Here is a 13,923-nt window from a genome sequence, read left to right on the forward strand (position 1 = left end):
TAGACACAAATAAATTGGCCAAGAAAATAAGGTCATAAAAAGGGACTGCGGAATAGCTAACACTTGAGAATGATAATGTTGATCAGCGCCAGCGGTCAAGTTACGTTAAAAGGGTTGGTGGATATTAGAAAGCGTCATGAGTGCTGGTATGAATGTTGGGGAAAATTTTTAAATACGAAACAAACAAATATTGAAGTGCAAATGTTACAGGTAATAAACGATGAAAGAAAGGTCACAGAAAGATACCTCTGTTCTATTTTTGAAGAGAATAGCGACAATTAAGCACCAATAGGAATGTTCGAAGGGGGTTCGCGATATTTTTACTAATGACCCTAAAATGTTGTTGCCTTGTAAAATAAAGTAAAACAAGAAGGCAGGATTTAAGATGCATTGTTTGTATGATATATGTGGATTATGAAGGTAGAGTATGGTTGAGAGAAAAAAAAAAAAAAAAAAAAAAACCGCCGTGTTGCAAAGGTTATGGACAAATTCACATTCTTATAAATGTAAAGACTGTTCAAAGATCCATGGAGGTTTGATCATTTTGATATATGGAGAAGGATAAAGAGACCAGGAAAGAGATGGGTGAAGGGGCTAGAAAAATGGTAAAAACCAGAAGGATCTTCATGGGTGCCATCATGAGCAGCAGTGCTGGGAATAATGTTATGAACCATTTGCAAGAATCAATCGAATAAGAAACTAAGATCATTTGGCACTTTTGAGAAAATCGTTGAGAACAAAAACTGTCAGTTTTGATACTGGAGGGAAACATTGCCGAAACCTGGAGTTCTTTCCGTTACTGGTACATGAACAACAGTAAATCTGGAGCTTTGAAGGTTTAAAAGGCCACTCATGAATGGCAGAGGCAAGGAACAGTGACAATGCCCTATCAAGCAGGACAATGCCCTAGAGACTGACCATATATACATGATCAGCGGCCAGGCCCCCTCTCCATCCAAGCTAGGACCAAGGAGGGCCAGGCAATAGCTGCTGATGACTCAACAGATAGACCTATATGCTCCCCAAACCCTCCATCCTTAGCTCTCAAGGATGGTAAGGTTGCAGACACTAATGGTACTAACGAGACTGAGCGGGACTCGAACCTCCGACTGGCAAACACCGGGCACAGACGTTACCAATCAGGCCCCATGGTAAGAGTTGCCGGAACCAGGATACAAGCCTATGCATAGATAAAACATAATGGGAATATACGTTACAACAGTGCGGTTAATATGAGAAACCGAAAAAACAAAACCATTCAACATGATCTAAAAGTATAAACTGAAACTACCTTATCATACAATTAAAATTTTCGTAAAATATTTTGTAGAAACAAATGCCAAATAAACATGGTTCCTACACTAAAAATTAAATTGGCATTGGGATTCTAGAAGCAGGAAAACAATTACGTAATACAGCCATCAACCGGCACGATCACTAGATAGCGTTACCACACCTATCACTTCATAAAACGTGATCTTATTTCACGAGTATTATAGCAAAATGACCCATAAAATCATATCTTATCTTAAAATAGTTTGGTTATGACTCTTCTCAGCATCATAAAATATATTACCTTATAAAATCTCTCGAGTTTCTCGACCCAACAGCAAACATTCCTGCTTGGGAGAAACCTTACAACAACGGACTTATTCTACATAGTAAGACTCGACGACGTTTTTTCTTTTTTATTTAAAATGATCCCTCTCAAAATGGGCACCATCAATTTGGTGTTTATGATTTCAATTGCTGTGTCTTCTAATAGCACCTCGCTGTCTCCATATGCTCTACTTATCGCTCTCCACCAAACCAGACCTCTGCTCCAATTATAAGAGTCTGAGAATGTAACAGGAGGTCCGATACACTATAACCACAACGACGACGACACTTGGGGCCTCCTTGAAACAATATCGTACTATCTGTACGTTGGGGTCAGAGAAAAAGCATCAAGTGCTCTTCCCTTCTATAATGGAGACATGCTCGAACTCTGTCTCCTATTACAAAGGTCGACTTGGTGTCGTTTGTGCTTTCAAGTCTGGGAGCAAATACCAAGTTAGTTTACAACCCAAAAATAAAAAAACATATCTAAGCACTTAGATTGCAGACACTGAAGGAGTTATATGAAGACAAATAAGGTAAACTTTAAAGTTACCACTAAGTGTGTATATATACAGTATGTACGCTGCATAATTAATTTACATATATTATATACATACACACATATATATATACATATATACACATACACATATACATACACATATATACATATACATATATATACACATATATATATATATATATATATATATATATATATATATATATATATATATATACACATATACCTATATACACACATATATATATACAATATATATATATATATATATATATACATATACATACACATATATATACACATATACAAACACATATACATATATATACATATACATACACATATATACACACACATATATATATATATATACATATACCTATATACACATATATATATACATATATATATATATATATATATATATATATATATATATATATATATATATATATTATATAAAACTCTTCAAGATAAACTTCAAAACGACTATGAAAACTAAAAGATTATAAACGTATCAATTATGTTCCAATGGTCCATTTTTCTGCCAACACCTATTCCTGATTTCTTTATAAGAACAATTTGTTCGAATGTATATGAAGAAACAGTACCGCAAATATACGCCCAAAATAGAGGCAAAGTGGGTTACCCCTATCAGAGGTGGTGTCTTACTCAAGAACAAGTGCGCGAAAAAACAAACTGAATGTGGCCAGGACTATGATCAAGTTATTTTAGTCTAATACACAACCCTACCTGTTTGGCAGAAGATTGATTTCCCTCTAGGATTGGTTTACTCTGTATCAAGTCCCAGCTGCAGGACGAGAATCATAACCTCCATAACAAGTCCCCATACATGTGATCATACTGAAAGTATCACTGCACCTTTACGTAACTTCGAATTTGAAATTGAACTGTCAAGAACTAGGCCTTACATAATACATCGACCAAAACCAGCATCGCTAAACTTACCCGGATAGGAGCGGTTACTCTTTGTGGTATGTTGTTTATCTGTTCATAAACCAAAGAACCAAAACAAACACTTGGTATACAGAGAAATTGGATACAACAACATATTTTATTTCGTAATTAGTATAAAATATCAACTGCATCACGTCTGTCTGAAGCAAAAAAAAAATCATTTACAGAATAAACATAAGACTTGTAAAAAAGGTAAAAAAAAAAAATAGAATAAAAATAAAAGCTCCTACTCCTTACATCTAACTAAAACAATACTTGGGGAGGCCCGGAGTAATGTAGACCAATGGACCTTGACGAGAGAGGGTGGGAAGGAGGAAGGGATGAACCTGAAGGAAGGGAGGTGACTAGGAGGAGGAGTGGGGAGGAGGAGGAGGAGGCGGAAAGGGGAATGGGTAATGTGAGAAGGGGTTTCTCTGAACAGCCACCGGTACCCCTTAACCCTATCTGTAACATCCAACCTCCCTCCCCCATCACCAAGATCCTGTTGGTGCCATCCCTCGAAGGTCTCGTCCAATGGACCCCTTCACATAAAACTAACATGGCACTGAGTGCCAAACGAGTAATTAAGGTCTCGGTTATGTCCCATTGAAAGTCCCAAGCTAAATTCCTCTTCTTTAAAGCTCCCACAACGGAGCTGTTGGGATTTATCTCTGCGGATATTTTGAGAAGCGACAGAAGAAGTAAGACCCTGACTGAAAGACACAGCATTTACGCCAATGCCACACATTACGCACAATGGGAAATTCCAACATGACACTATCCAACTAATGAGGTCCCTTGCACTAATGTACTGCTTCGCTCCGCAAATAACTCAATTAATTATGATGGAAAAAAAATACTTGACTGATAACTGTCATAATACATTTCAAATATGTAAATAAAAAAATATTCTTCTCTTCCATCCACATTTTTTTTATTCTTTTGAGAGTGCTAGCCAAATATGACACACCTGTCCAATATCATTCCATTACACAATAAACTATTTTTCTTTCTTTTGACCTTCTAAAGGTCAAATTATGCAAAACAGAATGAACAAGATTAATGACATTTCAATTGCTTGTTAAGCTATTGTTGGCTATTCCAATAGCGCGAAATAAAAGATAAACATTGACATTAACAGATTAATAAGAAAATACATCCCGTGCCTCCGCAATTATGAGTATGAACACCGTAATAAACTCAGACGGATTACAACTGAATAGATCTGAAAGGTTCTTTAGAAAAAAAAGGAAGTTATGTTATGCAAATACTTCCATACTTGAAATAAATATCATTAAAATATGGGCTCACGAATGAAAAGATTAACAACTTTCTTGGAAGATATTTTCATTTAAGAGGTTTTTAAAGTAGTTACAACAAGAATACTTTTCAAGATCAGGTATAACACCCAGAGAAGAGAACAAGAGCAGATCGTGAGGTGCCCAGAAAATCATGCATATGAAAATTAAGAGAGGCGTTTAAAAGCAGTGGTTCGGCACATCACCGGTCTTTACCAAAAGCAGATGAGAGTCGAAATAAAAAATGCAAACGGGGGAATGGCGCCAGCAATAAGGACGAAGACCTGTCCTCCCCAGGACTGCATTCTTAGTTATACAAAAGAAGAAGTAAAAGAAAAAGGCCAGACATGGTTGGTATTACCAAAAAGTTTAACCCAAATCATTATATCTAAACCCTGACTAAATGTATTGGAAACGCTGCAAGAAAAAATAGTACCCCTGCGAGTTTCATTTCTTTTTAAATAAGACAACAGACAGCCCCCGTAAAACTAGTAATAAATCTACAGCGAGCCAACAATGAGAGCCAGGCTGGAGGGATAAGAGAAGACTAGCAATAACTACAAAAAATCAGAAAAAATGCTCCAGTGAACTTCTAAGGAGCAACAACACGTAGACACCATCAAATTGCCCTCCATATTCGGCCAAAATCGAGGCAGAGCAAGTTGCTGGAGGCTTGCATGCCAAGTAATATCGCGACGAGGAGGATGATAACCCAAAAGACAACAACCCCGTGCTCTGGGGTTGGGACAAATGAGAGGTTTACGAGAGGTGCTTAGAAACATTATCGAGAAAATCGAACCCAAATAATTTAAAAACACTGACGTATAAAATACAATTGTCTATCTTAATAAATCAAGTATGCGAGATTTAACTAATATATAAAGTCAGATCAATGAAAAAAGAATAAATAAAGCTCTGGATGCACATCGGCCAAGAGCACGTAAACAAACTGTTTTCACTGTTTATTTCTCTTCTTTCTTATCCCTTGAAAACAACGGATATCCCTCAGGGTCATTGACGCAATCTGTTCTGCAGAACTCGCGTGTCATTCTAGATTTATTACAGTTTTGGATTATTCCAGTCCCACATTATCAAAATATCATCTTTCACAAAACTGACTAATTCAAAACACTGAAAATATTTTCAATAATAATGAAACTAGAAAAAAATCGTTTCTGTTATAACGACTACCAAATGAATTGATAAAACGGCCAAGTAATAACATCAATTGAAAACAATAAAATAACTTTCACCTTTATCAAGATAAACATAAATCCGCGGTTTTTGTTTTTGTCATGTTTAACACGTTTGAGGCACATTTCTTCTTTCAAGGTTTCTTTGTACAAATCAATAAAAAAAAAACCACTATAAAACGAACAGAATGGATGCTACACCACTAACAACAACAACAACAACAATAATAATAATAATAATAATAATAATAATAATAATAGCCACCTTCCTAAACAACGGACATTCCTTTTAGATTATAAATCTTTCAAATAACAGATATTTCCAACGAGAACTTTGTAACTCATTTCAAAATGTGCACCAAACGAACCGACCAAAATGCTTCACGAAGCAAGACTAAAAGTGCTGCTCTCGCTCATCGCTGCTGCTTCACTTTTGGTGGAGGTAGTACCGGACCAGAAGACCCTGTGCCGGGGGGGGGGGGTGTTTAGGAGATAAGGGGGGGGGGGGGTAAAACCTACCTAGGACTAGATCGGGGCATTTGAGATAGGGGGTTTGTGGGGAGGGGAAGAGAGAACGGCATGGGCGCGTGTCAGATTAGCCGAGCGACTCCTCTTCCCTCGCGCCCTTATCCTTCTCCTTCAACAGGAGCTGAGACCGAGGTCATTATTTCTAGTCCGGAAAATAAAAACGCACACAAATAAGACTATTCTCCCCCCCCCCCAAGAAGTGGCCTACCTTCTCTCAACCACATCTTCAAGGACATAAATAATAATAATAATAATAATAATAATTATAATAATAATTCTATCAGCCCTATCTCCAAAAGCCGAAATAACAACAATAATACTAGTAAAAATAGTAATAATAATAATTATAAAAATAATAATAATTCTCTCAACCCTACCTCCCAAACCAGAAATAATGATGATAATAATAATAATAATAGTAATAATATTAATAATAATAATAGTAATAATACTAATAGTAATAATGATGATAATTATAATCATTCTCTCAACCCTATCTCCAGAAGCAGAAATAATAATAATAATAATAATCCTCTTAATCATATCTCCAAAAGCATAAATAATAATAATAATAATAATAATAATAATAATAATAATAAAAATTCTCTAAACCCTATCTCCAGAAGCAGAAATAATTAATTATAATAATAATAATAATAATTCTCTCAAACTTATCTCCAGAAGCAGAAATAATAATAATAATAATAATAATAATAATAATAATAATAATAATAATAATAATGATAATAATAATAATAAAAATAATAATTCTCCCAACCCTATCTCCAAAAGCAGAAATAATATTAATAATAATAATAATAATAATGATCATTATGACAATATGAAGAAAAAGAAGAATGGTCATTATGACAATAACACCATCAATAATAATATAAAACTAACAATAAAGATAATCTTGATAGTCATAATAAACGAGAAGAATAAAAGTCTGCAAACAGTATAGAATTCTTATGAAAACAACTCTGTTTATTTGGAACATTTCATCATCATTTATCTTATTCAGTAGAGATCCAAAACTAAATGCCATGCTGACATCCCGTTAAGCCCCGACCTATCGCCCTTCCTTTGGGCTACACATCATCAGCAACAGATGGATAAACCCCAAATGCTTCATCTGATCTCCTCATAATGCCTAGAGAGAGAGAGAGAGAGAGAGAGAGAGAGAGAGAGAGAGAGAGAGAGAGAGAGAGAGAGAGAGAGAGAGGGTTAGTGGTGAACGGCACTGGCATCCTCATCACAACATAGTGTGGTGTTGACAGTCATGAAGGTGGTAATGACAGTTGGCCGCCTGCTATTTGCGTTACCCAAAAGGTAGCGCCGTTGCTAATGTTACTGCTGTCGGTGTGATAGCGCAGATGGAAATACAACTGCCGTTGCTGTGCCCATAAACTAATTGCTTTTATCACCTTTGGGACCTGTTAAGATGCTCCATGCGAGGTGGTATGTGCTACAGGAAACAGAAATGGAAAAGCTAAATAAGTTGAACCAGAAGAGGTATCGAACCATGATAAGCAGAAGCTTTTAAAGTAGTTTCTTCAAATAAACAGATGGATTCAAAATCCTATAAAGCCTGAAATATAATAGGAGACAGAGTAACATTATTACTTCTTAAATTAAGAAGTAATATATTCTCAACAGATAGGAGACCGAAGAGATAATCACAAAATTTAATCAATGCTTAAGAAAAAATAATTATAAAATCGGTCAGTTATTAGATTGAACCTATTGAAAGAGGAAGACGCCGAGACTGGAAGAAAATTTTAAATGAAGAAAGTCAATCATCCGATTAGATCTGGAATTAACACTGTCACTGTACCTGCAGGTGATGAAGGGTGATGCATGTTGGAGTAAAAATAGCAACCTATCCCATTGATAGAGAGGATATATAATACAAGTTGCTATTATATAATTGAGAGCAAGATAACCAAGTATAGTCAAGGCATAAGATTCAATATTGTATTCCGGTAGTACTTTGAACATAAATGGGCAAGGTTGATGATGTAAACAGAAAATCTTGGAAATCACAATTTCGCAATAAATACGAGCACGTCACATCATTAATATATTGCACATAACATTTGTAAACTTTATTTGAAAAACAAAAAATATTAATTTTTTGCATACTTGAAAACAGACCATTGATGAAAAAAAAAAAAACATATGGAAACAAAGAACTGTACCCACCAATAAAGAAAACTTAATTCACGTAAGAACCTGTCTAGTCACTGTTAATGAGACGACTCACAATTCCCCCCAATCAAACGTCATAAATCAATCATAACTAATCCAATAAATTCTTCTAATTATCCATCACTAAACATCAAGAGGTCACGGACAAGGCAATATACAGTCAATAAAAATCAACAACAAATCAATACCAGAGCCTCATTGGTAATAAGGGAAAAGTAGTAAGACCTTGCAGTCACTGCAACAATATCTCCATGATAGGCGAGTTTTGAATACACGAAACCAAGGTTCGTAACGATTTCTTTGACACTAATTATACCCAGCGCCCTTCACCTTCATTACAAGATGAAAATACTCCCTTAGTACCAAAATCAATTCACGCTCTTTCATCCACAATGAATTTTTCCTTTATTCATGAATTAAAGGCCGGGAATGGAACGATGACTTACGATTCTTTTCTATCGTTGGCCCTCGCATGCAAGATTTCCCACTTTTTATGAAAGCTTTCGATTCTACATTCTTATAGAATAGATCTTCAATAATTGACTTAAGACTCAAACAAATCCGAAAGCACTGACAAACAAATGTATATTCTTTTACTGGCCAAATAAACGAGATGATGCCTCGCAACCACAAATGAAAAAGAGGTAGCTTTAATTTACATAGTGCACTGGAATACGCCCTAATAATTCATGCTCATAATCACCCTCTAGAAAACTATAGGTAAAAATGAAGAGAGATATTTTACAGTTTTATTTCACCTTAAAAGCTTTTCAGGGAAGATGGATTTTTGAAGTTACGTCAATCATATTTAATGAAATACGTTTGATAGGAAGTAAAAGAAAAAAAAAAAACTCTCTAGTGGAAGCTACAGAAATAAGAAGAGTTACTACTAAGACACTGACGTTATTCGAGTTCACTAGGCTGAATATGTAATCCCCTAATCTTTCTAACACTTAAAATAACATAGATCTATTTGTAGTAAACTATTTCAAAGTAAAAATAATTCTTTAAAGACAAAGAGGTATCGTGGTGTGATGATTCCTTCATCGACTTTAAAATCCTCAAAGTAATAACAAAAAGTTACTATCATCTGCAACGCCGTTACACGGTCATAAAAACGTTATTTTTCTCAATAAAGGACACGACCTAACATCTTTCCTTTTCTCAAAGGACTCCCCTCATCATCTGCGTGTGTTAAACACTCCCGCAGGGCCCTTTAGATCCCTTAATCCATTAAATGGGAGATCGTTCTTACGACTGCCCTTTCAGACTAATTCCCCCCTTTCTTGGCCCTCCTGCGATGTCTAATCTCCGTCGTTCTGGCACCCTCTCTTTCTTTCTTCCTTCTTTCCTTTCTTGCCATTCATTTCTATTCTCCGGCACCAAATTCCCTCCAGATCTCTCTACCTACTCTTAGCTCCCCTTTGTTACTTCTCTAACCAATCTATTCCATCGTTTTATTCCCCTCTTTTATTGCCCCTATGGCTAATGCAATGTCTCCAGGAGGAACGTCTAATGTCATCGTCATCCACCTCAGCGTTTCTCTCAAATGGCCTAAACAATAAGACCCATGGCGACAAAAAATTTTCTGTATTAAAAACATTACAATTTCTGTAACTAATGTTAGAGTGAATATAAATGTGTTTGCAAACAAACTAAATCTTTAAAAATACGCGTACAAATTAAATGGATAAAGACACTGATAATGTAGACTATACACTAATTCATAGGCAAAACAAAGGATAGAATTTAAAGATTGGGGGACCTAATTCTCAATTTATCAGCATAAGATATTTAGAAAAACATAGATTTAATAATATACACTTTTAATAATTAATAATCTTCTTAAAGTTTTAATTTCGTACAAATTAATTCGTATAAATTAAGATATTTAACAAATTGCTGTCGTACCCAAAGTAAATTACCGTCCTTTGATCTCCCTTAATTTCGTCAAAAACTTTACTTATATACTTAAAAACAGAGCAAATTATCAAAAGCTGAAAGCTGGGGAATGGCACAGTTAATTCATAAGCCCTAAACATCCCTAGAACCGTTCCCTTTAAACCCCAGTGACCCATATATCCCCTCTCCTAAATATTTCACTCCCCTTCAATCAAACCACTCTTCCCCTAGGCAAAAACCTCCTCCTCCACCACCCACACCTCCCTACCCAGTCTGCCTATCAGCCCTCCTCATATGTAGGTATGTGAATGCTCCACGCCAAGTGATATACGGGGCGTCAAGGCATCGCAACTTACCCTCTTCCACTGGTGATCTTTTTTGTGTCGTATCGCTAACGACGTCATGTTGTTTGTAGTTCTGCCAAGACTCTATAAATAACCATTGCTGCGTACCGAAGGCAGAAGCTGTTGTTAATTAAGGACATATCCTGGTGCGTTCTTTACAGCTAGTCAGCGTAGATGAAATTACATTACAAGTAATCTAATATCATTATGCTAGACAATGCACTTCCTGCATTTGTAGTTTATACAGCTACGGTAATAAAAAAAATCAGTAAATATTGATTATCTTCAAGTGTGATTTTTATTTCTTACATTTTCAAAGGTATCAAAAGCAAAAAAAATCACCAAAAAAATCCGATAAAATTTCCTTGAAATTATTGGTTCACAATTGAAGATTCTGGAACAAGAACTTCCCCATCTCGCAAAAGCGGCTATATAGTTATGTATTATATCATTCAAACTCAATTTCACAGATTCGTAACAGTAAGATAAAAAAAAATAAAAAAATATTTTTTTAGCTTTAAAAATTTATTATTTACGTCGAGTCAGAATATATAAATGTTCACAAAAACCTAACTTTCCCTCTGGCACTTTTCAAACTTGAACGACTACAATAATAATAACTTACTACTTCCATTACTGGTATTACTAATTGCTTGCTTAACGAAATATATAATTCAATTCAAAATCTTACAGCACAAGATAATTGGGCATTTAATAATGGTATAAAAAAGCAACGTGAAAGACAAGAAAAGGCATCTAAAGAATCTGATTAACAATCTAAAAGGCATAATTGCGGGAGAGGAACTTCAAGCTCTTTGTTAATTTCATTTCCTTTATACCTTACAACAATGTTAAAATATACATACAAGGCGGGTAATGAAAGAATAAAAAAAACTTCCATTTGAGTAAGAGCAGGTAATGTGTGTGTGTGGGGGGGGGGGGAGGGTTGATGAAACCATGACATGAATGCGTGGCACAAAGCAAACCCATTTGTATCATTAACCTTTTAGTAGGAAGCCTTCCTTTCATTTTCACTGCAATTTGAAAAGGTCAAACTGCTAATGCATAATTTAGATACCAGATGGCATGACAAAATAGTAACTGAAAACTTCACAGCCTAACATACGCTATCTAAAACATTCATTCACATATTCGAGTTTCATGATATGAAAAACATATTCTGGAAAATATCACGAGATCCTAATTACTTATCTAAAAAAATATTTAATTTCAGTTTTGACGTCTATAAAAAGAATCCTGAGTTTTAAGTACAATCAACTTGCATTGCTTCTTGTAGACTAATATAAAAAAAGATCCTCCATAATTAGACAATTCACATAAAATTCCAATTTAGCCGAGGTAAAACTATATATATATATATATATATTATATATATATATATATATATATATATATATATATATATATATATATATATATATATATATATATATATGTATATAAATACACACACACTATATATATATATATATATATATATATATATATATATATATATACATACACATACATATACATATATATATATATATATATATATATATATATACATACATACATTCTATACATGTACATATTTTTAAGCACTTCTTAAGAAAATGAATAAATTTTCAAACTAAAGTTTCGGTAAGTATATGATATAAAATCACTTGAAAAGTTGCTTCATGAAAAAAAAGCAGAGCATTCGTGACTATCATGATTACAGAAGCAATTACATGTAATTATATTGAGAGAGAGAGAGAGAGAGAGAGAGAGAGAGAGAGAGAGAGAGAGAGAGAGAGAGAGAGAGAGAGATAAAATCCTTCCATTCAAAATGTATAGGTCCAAGGAGTAAAATGTACTTGGTCGAAGAAATTTGATTTTTTTTTTTACAGAACTTTCACAAATAATGGAAAAACGACGGTTCCTTTCATTTTTCTCAATCCACTGAAATACTTGTATTCATTGAACCTTAATTACTACAAAAACGACTTGAAATTAGATCAAAAGGAATATAATCTTATCAGTTCTCTAATCTAAAATATTAATTTGAATCCAGATACTAGACTAAAATTCTTATTTCTAAATTTATTACAATTTCCGTGCATCGCTGGATGTATCTAAAAATTAAGAGGAAGTAACATTACATTTTGTACCCAGAAGTTGAATCGATAATCCTAATTTAGGAAGAGGCGTGTGAAAATATGAAGACGATACAAGCATACTCATCTGTTTGCCGCACTAAATACTGTAGTTAAATCTTGAATTAAAACATCTTAAGAATTCGACAGGCGAGAATTAGGTAAAAATGCGTGACGAATTGCGAAATGGTGACCCAGATAATCAAGAGAGAGAATCTCCTGTATACCAGACACTCATCAATCATTAGTCGAGAAGAAACTATCATTATCTTGAAGGGTGAGATTCGATTTCTGGAAAAAAAATCGCCAAAGAGAGTTAAGGTTAAAAATGATAAATACAAACTTCAAGAGCCTTCCTCAAGAATAAAATTGCTCTATCAATACACTCAAAACAAGATGTATTTCGTGTCAAGAACATATCACCGGAATCATAAACCCGATTAACCTCTTCCAAATAACAACGGTAAACAACCACTATTATGCTATATTAATGACAGACGGAATGGTTATCCCAGGCACCAAACCCCATTGTTTCTTTTTATTGAGAAAAGATTTATAATAAGGAGCCAATGTATGAAACCAATAGCAAGGCACACCCTACTGTCAGAAGAATCCTTAATAAGCTCCGATTAAGAAGAGTTCAAGTAGGAATCGCTCTACTCAGTGGCATCGACTCAACGTCCTTCCGTTGATTCAGCCGGATAATATTATGGGCAAACATCCGGAGCCAACAGACATCATCATAATGTGGGTCACTGAGCAGGAGTTCATCACGTCCATCTTCTTCTCCCTTCGTCTGAATTCACCGCAACTGGGCAAACATGTCCCTATTTGTGTAATGGCCTTAATGCGGAGTGGTCATTTGCAATCTCGTTGCAGAGGGAAAATTTTCATACAACATACTCCAGTTTTAAAATAAGGATTATTCTCAACTGCAGTGGGAAATGTACATCAAACGTCAATTACTATATGCAATGCATGTCATTACATATTAGTAAATTTTTTTTCTTCTTATACGCAGACACTCTACATACATACATGCATACATACATACACAAAAATTATTAGATATATATATATATACACATATACTCATACACACATATATATATATATATATATATATACATACATATATATATATACATACATATATATATACATACATATATATATACATACATATATATATACATACATATATATATACATACATATATATATACA

The 13,923-nt window shown here is 34.4% G+C and overlaps 1 protein-coding gene across 7 annotated transcripts in view; it reads right to left on the reverse strand.

Moving 5' to 3' along the window:
• Window positions 1–13,923, reverse strand: part of CdGAPr (GTPase-activating protein CdGAPr) — an 805,825-nt gene that overhangs the window by 180,937 nt on the left and 610,965 nt on the right. Inside the window, exon 1 of one of the 7 annotated variants that reach the window (XM_068388524.1) lies at window positions 5,836–5,851. The exons of the other annotated variants lie outside the window; for them this stretch is intronic. The gene's annotated coding sequence lies outside the window, so the exon portion shown is untranslated. Of the gene's footprint in view, window positions 1–5,835; window positions 5,852–13,923 lie in introns of those variants that run through there. 7 annotated transcript variants of the gene reach the window in all.

This window comes from Palaemon carinicauda, chromosome 15 (genome assembly GCF_036898095.1).
Source record: "Palaemon carinicauda isolate YSFRI2023 chromosome 15, ASM3689809v2, whole genome shotgun sequence".
NCBI classification, from domain to species: domain Eukaryota; kingdom Metazoa; phylum Arthropoda; class Malacostraca; order Decapoda; family Palaemonidae; genus Palaemon; species Palaemon carinicauda.